Source organism: Diadema setosum, chromosome 7, assembly GCF_964275005.1.
Source record: "Diadema setosum chromosome 7, eeDiaSeto1, whole genome shotgun sequence".
Lineage (NCBI taxonomy): Eukaryota > Metazoa > Echinodermata > Echinoidea > Diadematoida > Diadematidae > Diadema > Diadema setosum.
In genome coordinates this window covers 21,332,454-21,341,935 of record NC_092691.1, presented here as the reverse complement: position 1 = coordinate 21,341,935, position 9,482 = coordinate 21,332,454, and positions in this window count along the sequence as shown.

Genomic DNA, 9,482 nt, shown 5'->3' with positions numbered 1-9,482 from the left:
TAGCTTCTCACCTACTACTCTGAAGGAAATTATTTTATGGATGAAACGCATAAATGTACATTATTGTATATTGGGCTGCATTTACGTAGTGGAACCATGGCATCTTATACACTGTTATGATGTCTCAAGCCATTGTATGGCAAACCTATACAGGGTCGATATATATGTAGTTGTACTTGTTTGCTGAAAAGCATGCACAAAGTATATTCATTTCATGTGTGCATCTATCTCTATTATGTCATAAAGAATGTCGTCAAGAATTGGGTTAGAACGTAGGGTAGGGTTTATGATAAGGGGTCATGGAAAGGATGTGAAGTTTAGATCATGTATAAAATGTAATTGCAGCTGAAAATTGCTACAAATCTCACTAAATGTTACTAAATGATATGTTGATGGTGGAGTAAATGCATGTGTGATTAAGTTATTTGGTTGTATGTTCCAAGGCTATTGTCTCACAGTTGTATAAAGTATTTTTATTTTTCTTATTGCTCCTTGAACTGGAATAAAGAAAGTTTCCACATTGATGTATCTGCAGTGTTTTTGATAGGACAACATTGTACTTTGTTTCTTGATGCGTCAATTTGTGCATCCATGTATGCCACCATAGGGTAAGGGTGGTGTCTAATAGACTGATGATATATCCATTCCTGATGACTTTTATTGATGAAATGTACATAGTAATTTCTGATTTTGCCTTAATGCAAACCAAAATGACTTGAAATGATATCCTGCAATCTGAAATATTCTTGACAATCTCCGCCAGCCTAGGAATTGCCCCAAGGTCAAATTTCTCAGTGTCTTACTAACAACCGTACAGTATTCTCAAAACTGTCTCCATTCGTTCTGGACATGTGATGATTTATTACAGAAATTTCGATAGGTACGTGTTGTCCCAGTCTAGTAGCTGAAATCTTGTTAGATGTGCATAAAAAGTATCAAAATGAGTTTTTGTTGTTCTGCTTTAAATAATGTATGTAGACTGGAAGCTACAGTGACAGAGTTCTGCTGGTACTTTGCAGAAGCATTAGGGTGACAATTTTACTTACACTACATAAAATATGCCACTAAAAATGACTAATGCAATATAGATTTATGCGTAATGCAGTATAGATTGAGACTGTATACATGTACATGTTGATTATTCACTGTAGCTTACAGTAGATGTTACAGGTATACCAGTTCATGTCGATATTCAGCACTCATGTATAATTCAACTCAAATATGTTGAACTATTAAACTGCAATGTCATAACTCTTCGTATAAAGCATTATAGTTGATCATGTCTGATTTAATCATATACATGTAATTTATTCTGTTTGATTTGTAAAATACTATGTGAATAAGCTTCTTCATTCTATACAGGGGTATGTGCACATGGTTATCTTGCTCATCCATGAAAGTATTTTTATTGTATGCTGCAAATCAGAATGAAAATCAATTTGTTTGAGGACGATTCCAAAATTTTGAGTGCTGCAAACAAGTGAGGAAGCATTTAAGTGAATGTATTGAGATGAACAAAACCGGTTATGTTTTTTTTTTTTTTTACATTAACCTCCAGCTCTTCTATTTATGTATGACTGACTACATTAAGTTACGTATGACAGACTACATAAAGTTACGTATGTGCCTCTGAACAAATGTGAGCCACAAGATGTAACCCTTACATTTAGCCATTTTTATCATTATTGCTATTGTTTATTATGATTATCATTATTATTATTATTATTATTATTATTATTATTATTATTATTATTATCATTATTATGATGGTGATTATTATTATTATTATTATTATTATTATTATTATTATTATTATTATTATTATTATTAATATTATTATCATCATCATCACTTTCATTGTTTGTGTGTGGTTATGTGAAAAATGATTCATCAGATTCCTTTGAGTTCAAGGAACCTACATGCATGATCATGTTTCCATTCTATCAGCTATCCCACACACCAATATTCTTATTCATATAACACCTAGATAGGTCCTTGTCATTTGATTGGTTGCTTGATATTGATCATTTGTCCCATGTTACCATTACGTCATCATTCGTGCAATTGTGGCTCCATTTACTGTGCAATCTTGGATCCATACAATTTACTCCATTGCACGCACGCTGAGAGCCCGCTGGCACACTGCACATTGCAAAACGCTTGCGTTTGCAGTATGTATGCGACAGCGCGCTAGCGTCAAGCGCTCAGGGAGCACTATAGCTCTCTCGATCTCAGATCCTGCACATTCTCTCTTGTTTCTAAATTCATAAAACATAAAATGACAAGGATCTATTTTAGGTGTTTTATAAAACAAATAATACTGTAAATGTTTTGCATTAGTGCAATGGACCAAATATTTCACTCGGTGAAAGATGAAATTATTGAACCATTCTGAAATGGATCATTTGATCTTTCACCTCATGAAATATTCCTTCCATTGCACTCATAAATATCCATTATTTGTATACTATTATTGACATAGGACCTCTTGCATGAGCCAAATCACTTGTCATGAAATCAACCTTTACCGTTCGTCTTTATCGATTGCACATCTACTGGAGTGCTTTTTGTATTTATTTTTTGTTTTTGTTTTGGGGATTTTTTTTTTTTTTTGCCTGATTGGCCCAGATGTCTGGAAACTGATTATATTGAGTAGATATTACCTTATCTCATTCATCCCTTTTGTGTCCCCATGGTCTTCCTGTTGGACTGAGGCACATTGCTACACCTGAGAGAGCTTGCTAATCTTTACGTGTCTTTAAATATCTAAACACAAAAAGGGCAAAGTGTCAGGATCATAAGTTGTCATATATGGAAGTTGCCATACAACCACGTGAATATTTTCTCTCAAGTTTTTCTTATTTTTCTTTCTCTCTCTCTCATAGGATGTACAGAGTTGAAGTAAGTCAATCAGTTGTGCAGTTGTCACTAGCTTTGCAAAAGTGGTTGAATTTTGTAGATCCTCTTCAGTCTTTTGTTTGTGATGTCTGTGTAAAGGAATTGTCCAGATGATGTATTCTTACTTCCATTTTACTATTCTAGTGTGACCTTCTTGCCTCGTCATAATCCAAAGACATGGGGTTCAGATGTGACTTTAAACAGTGCTGGGTGTGAGACATGGACACAGGACAGGTCTCAGTGGCAAGCTTCTCTTTAACTTTATTATCACCATGGGCCATACCCTGGTACACAGTGTGAATGGCATTTTAAGGTGGTGGGATCGAGAGGATTTGTCTGTGCTGAAAACAAATGTGGGGAAAAAGTTTATTACCAGGTGCGTAAAGATCATATGCGTCTGTTAGCTTGTAATGATCAAAATGCAAATATTCATTATTTATACATTATACATTATAGTTCGACATTTTACACAAGAAATGGAGAAAGTGAATAAAGCTGAGAGAAAAAAAAGATATGTCACAGAAAAGTTAAGAGAAAAGTTGTCTAGGATATATGAAAGAAATAAATCAATTATGTTTATGGAATTGTGCAAACTGCTTATTCATTTCAGGGACTTTTTTTCCAGTGGGTTAACTCTGGCATCTTTTCTTCATAGTACATATGTATAATGCATGTCATCAGTGCTTGTAGAAAGGACATTTTCGAAGGCATTCCTCAAAGATCTTCCAGTTTGTACAACATGAGTCACACACTCCCATGCAGTACCAGTGTCTCTTAATATATGTAAATAACGGAAGCAGTGAAATAAGGAAATTGTGGTTAAAAAATGATTGTTAGAAATGCTTCAAAAGAGTTGAAAAATATTTGGATGTCTGGATTTACCATGAATATATGCATGCATCAATGTAGTATCAGCCTAATATTTCAAAAGCAGTTTACCAGTATGGTAATATTTGTTAATACCTGATGGCATGATTTTCAAAACTTTTGAATAATGGTACGCGTACCTTCATCCTCTCTGAACATCTTTGTACAGCACAGCTGGCAAAACTCAATATTTTTAGGGGAACTGATGAGTGACCACATTATGAAACAGTGTCCTTACATTCATCTCAGGGAAGTTCAGATATGCTTTGCATTCTCATCTGAACCAACAAAGAGAAGAAAAAAAATAAGAATAGATAATTGTAGTGGCAGATTAGTGAAGTGGTAAATTAGAAGTCAGTCTTGGAGTAGCAAAATCCTTGGATTTTGTTGACACCCATAATTGCCCATTTCCTTTCATTTTTAGTTTTGAGACATTGAAGATGCCACAATATATATCTTACGGTATTTCTCATTTGCATTTGAAATTAAAACTCGTATATAAACTTTTCCACTCTTGGCAAGTTTGGATCAAGAATGTAGACTGAAAGTTGATGAAGTATAAAAAAAAAAGTGTGAGCACTGCGTGACTTCTGTAATCATGTCACACTATATGTCAACATTGTGAGATAAATGTATGAATATTTATGTTACTTCTGTTTGTGGGTTGTTGGTTTTTTTTTTTGTCCAATGTGCTCATCGTATTCAAAACTATCTTTATAATGATCATGGTACAAATTGTGCATGTGCACGGTATTTCTGTGCTGTAGGTGTAAAACACTCATCATGTGGGGGGTCTCTACTTTAATACTAGTAGTTAGCATATTCAAAAGTATGATAACAGTGTTATTGCACAAAACATACAAACACAGGGATTGTTCCTTTTGTTATTTTTTTTTTGTAACTTGATAATGCAACTCCAGGCAGACGTGTTTCACTTGATATTAGATTTAAGATTACAGTGATGTTCCGATGTCCCATTTTCTCTAGGACATTATTTCTAGCAGTACGGGTTAGTACATCCATCACATGTTCATGCATCACATTTTCTTTAAAACTTTACAAAGAATGTTAATGATGCATCCATTGTGGTTCCATGGCACAAGAAATCGACACTGAATGAAAGGCAAATTCACCAAGGTACACATTATTTTATTATAAGCGAGTTTTGAGAACACAACACATTGCTTAAACAGTCATTGACTAACTGACTAAATTTTATCCTATTGGGCACTGCTGAATCATGTCTTCAGAACGTGCCACTATGCTTCATCACACCATATTGCTAAACATTTATTGATTATGGTAAACATTTCTTCTATCTTTAATTACAGTGCACTCATGTCAAAACATTTTGAACATTTTTAATCCAGAAAGTTGAGTTCAGGTCCCAAAATTATCATCTGAACATCTTTATACAGTTGATTTGTTCTGCTATAGCAAATTTTGATATACGAAACTGTCAGTTCCGAGGACTTCATCTTAACGGGAGTCGCCTGTAGTAACCCAAAGAAATATGCATCCTGAAAGTGTATACATTGGAACCTTGTTATAAAGAGGTCAGATATAACACAACCCTGTTACAACAAGGTCCTTTTGCTGGTCACAACTCTTTATATTCTTTATTTTGGTACCTTGATATAGTGAGAAAACTGATGTTACAGAACCTTTTAACGAGGTGATTTTTAAGTTCTAACTCTATGTATCTTTTTGTATTTGTACCATCAAATAGTGAGACACCTGATATAACAAGGGAATTGTAGTTTTTAGGTCCTCATAACCAGGTTCCCTTGCACATGTATCACTGAATGCCTCAGGTGGTGACCATACTTCAGTCAGATCACTGTCTATTCCCCTATTCTTTGAAATATGCTCTATTTTATTACTCAAGCTCACTCGTTCATAGATCATTGACATGGAGAAGAGGGTGTTTCCCTCCCCCCCCCCCCTTGCTCTTGTTCCAGGACTCATATTGATGTGTAGCACAGTAGACTCCACTTGATAATCGCTAAGTGGCGGGCAGAGCATTTCTTACGTGATTATGCTTCCCGTGCTCTCCACCCCCCCCCCCCAAACTTAAAGGACAAGTTCACCTTCATAATAGACATGTGGATTGAGTGAATGCAGCAATATTAGTAGAACACATCAGTGAGAGTTTGAGGAAAATTGAACAATCCGTTGAAAAGTTATGAATTTTTGAAATTTCTGCTCAGTCACTGCTGGATGAGAAGACTACTACAGCTGATGATGTCACATGCGTACAACGATATAAAGAAAATATAACGAAAATTCAACATATTTTCACTTTTCTTGCATAATAACAGAATGCTCGACTTTCCTCTTTCAGAAGGCAGAGGGAATAATATTACCCTTAACATAGGCCCTACATCAGTGACAAGTCAAGGAAATGTGCACTTTTTTCAAAAAGTAACATTTTGTGAAATTCTCTTTATATTTTTCTTATACTGTTGTATGCATGTGACATCATCAGCTGTAGTTGTCTTCTCATCCAGCAGTGACTGAGCAGACACTTCAAAAATTCGTAACTTTTCAACGGATTGTCCAATTTTCCTCAAACTCTGACTGATGTGTTCTACTAATATTGCTACATTCACTCAATCCACATGTATGTGAAGGTGGACTTGTCCTTTAAAAACAGGCTGCAACTGACTGCATCTGTTTTATGTATTTTTTCAGGCAGTTGGAGCTTGTTTAGAGTAGGCCTGTTACATGTAGAAGAAAGTGATAGAAATAATAATGAGCTCAACATATACACATTGGCTAGAGATGTTCTCAACCAATTCTTTCCCTTCATCAGTGACATCATACAGTCCAGAAATATAATTATATAAAAAGATATACTTTCAATGAAGAATAGAGAAAGTTAATTGTATGTTTTTGGTTGTTTTCTTGTTTTGATCAAGCATTTATAAAGTTAGTGAAATAGTCTGACATCAAAAGTGCAATATTAGCTCTCATCAAAGTATGAAAATGATTTAAGGTAACCATGACCCTTCAGATCGAACCATCCTGTGGTATTTTCAGTACATGTAAAGATGTTTTTGTCACCTATATTATTCTCTCAGTCTTTGGGTTAAGTTATCTAACATCAGTGTAGAATGTGTGCCAACACAATGCAATGTATAACCGTACAAATGTGCCATTTTACTCTCAGTATGATTAGAAGTTCCACAGTTGTACATGTATTTTGATTCATGTATCGTTCCTATAACAGTTTGCAATGAAGTTGATTAGATCCAACACTGAACATGTGTTTGTTTTGCATTCTTCAGTATTCGTCAGTGGTGTGATTTGCGTAAAATGTGCTCGGGGCCCTGTTGCATTAAGGTAGAGATCAGGGTCCCGTTGCATAAAACTTTTTTAGCAACCTTAGAAAATTCAGGTTGGGATTTACCCAACCTGAATTTTTTAAGGTTGCTAACCTAAGAATGTAAAATCCGTTGCATAAAAACTCTGGTTGGGAGCTTCCAACCGGAATTTTGTGATTTCAACCGGAAAAAAGTCCGGTTGGAGTTTTATGCAACGGGCCCCAGACATAACGAAGTCTTTGAATACTCGATTCTGATTGGCTGATGCCTCACGTAGGTCTATGTCCGATCTTCTGACTTACATTTGATTGCATGTTTTTATGTAATTAGTACCCTTGGCATTTTGTTGTTGTAATATCAACCTTGGCAATAGATCTCTTTTTTATCTCCAAGCCCCACCCCAGCCTTTATATGTATATGAAGAGTTTCTTCACAAAAAAAACCTGATAAGTCCATTTTCTTGAAAATCAATGTATACTGTGATTAAGTAATTGTGGCACCGCTCTGAAGATAAGATTAGTTTGTAGCAAAACGCAATATAACTCGAATAATTTCTTTCTAAAAATCAGCGTTTTGTTGTAAAAACCGATAAACATCATCTTATTTTGTTTGCATAAGCTTGTCAGCCAATCAACGAGTCGTGTTAATGTGCCAGATGATTTCAAAATTTCTGCCTTATGCTGTGTCATGCATGCTGTTACAGTAGGTATCATGTGCACACACGCACAATAAGGACTTCGAGATAGCATGCAGGCTGCCGCGCCGACGTCGCGACTGCGTGCTGATCTACATACATGATAGATAATACTGAGGATGGGGGCATATGACAGAAGACTGTCCAGCTTTTAAGATATGAAGAATACGCCGTTACTATGGCAACGTAGTTTTCAACACTTTCAACAAATGTGTCTGGCTCCTCATGAGCATTGCTCAAGAAATGATAAAGTAGTTTGATCCGAAATATTTTATCCTGATTTATTGCCATAATGTTGTTACCATGGCAACACATTCGTCAAAAGTACATAGTCACTCTGACACCAATCTTTGTACCAAGCATTTTGCTTGAAAAATAAATAAAGAAGTTCTTTGATCCTCAATATTTTCCCGATTTGTTGCCATATGCCGTATTGCCGTAATATGTTTTTTTACCATGGCAACGCAGTTTCCGATGAATTCGAAAAAAAAAAATACATCTTACACATTGTTACCGCGACGCTGATATGTGTGCCAAGATTTGTGAACAGATTTAAAAAAAAAAAAAATGTGGAACTTCTTCAATCCCTAGTATTTTTCCGATCTATCGCCGTAATATGCCGTTACCATGGCAACATAGTTTCTGACACATCAAGAAATGTGATTTGCAAAACTTTTCCCAGGACCAATGTGCGTTCTAAAGTTTCTGATCAATACTCTAAAAAAATGAGAAAGTAGAGAGTTTAATCCGCAAAAACAGTCCCCAGATTTATTGCCATGATATGCCGTTACCATGACAACGCAGTTTCCAAAACACACACGCAAAAAAAAAAAAAAAAAAAAAACTGTCCAGCACATCTTCACCCTATAACTAATGTGTGTGATAAATTTCATGAGCACCTCGGAAAAGCTGAGGAAGTAATTCGATTTGTAAGCTGTGCAAGGCACTGTTTCTATACCGCGCCACGGACTTACTGGCTTTTTTTTTTCTTTCAACATAATGAGAAGTGGATTTATGGGCTTGCAACGCAAAACACAGTGAAAAGCACAAAATCCCCATTTTCTCTGTAGATTTCAGAAATTTACACAAAACATTCTGTTATGTAGGCAGTGGGGGATCCGGAAAGTCGTGCACCGGGCGCGCGCCCCCTCTCTATTCTTTGTTTAAAAAAAAAAAGAAGAAGATAAAATAGAATAAAGAAAAACGACATAAAGCACGAAAATAGCACCAGAAATAATTTTTGCGTCCCCCTCCTCCTTTACGGAATTTTATAAATTTCTTTATATTATCCGCATGCTACGCCAACATAGTACCGAAAAAAAAAAATCTTGATTTAAAGAATTGAACAAAATGGACTTAATCGGTGTTTGCGAACAAACTCTTCATACATAGTGAGGCTGGATCTTTTTCGGGCTGCCGGAACCACTTAAACAACTTTGTGAGGCCTACCTCTAAGAATGATTTCCACCAATTCGGTTGAAAAGGGGGGGGGGGGGGAATAAAAATAAAGATACAGAAGAAAGTAAAGAAAAACAAATCCTATTACATGTATATATTTTGATGGAGACAAAGAAATGTCCATTCATCGCTAGGTATGCATGGCTCACCCAACCTTGTTTACATCCTCTCTTCCCCATCCCGCCCTAGTGCCCAATGGCACCGCCATTACTGCCATTGTTACTTATTCTTTACCTCGA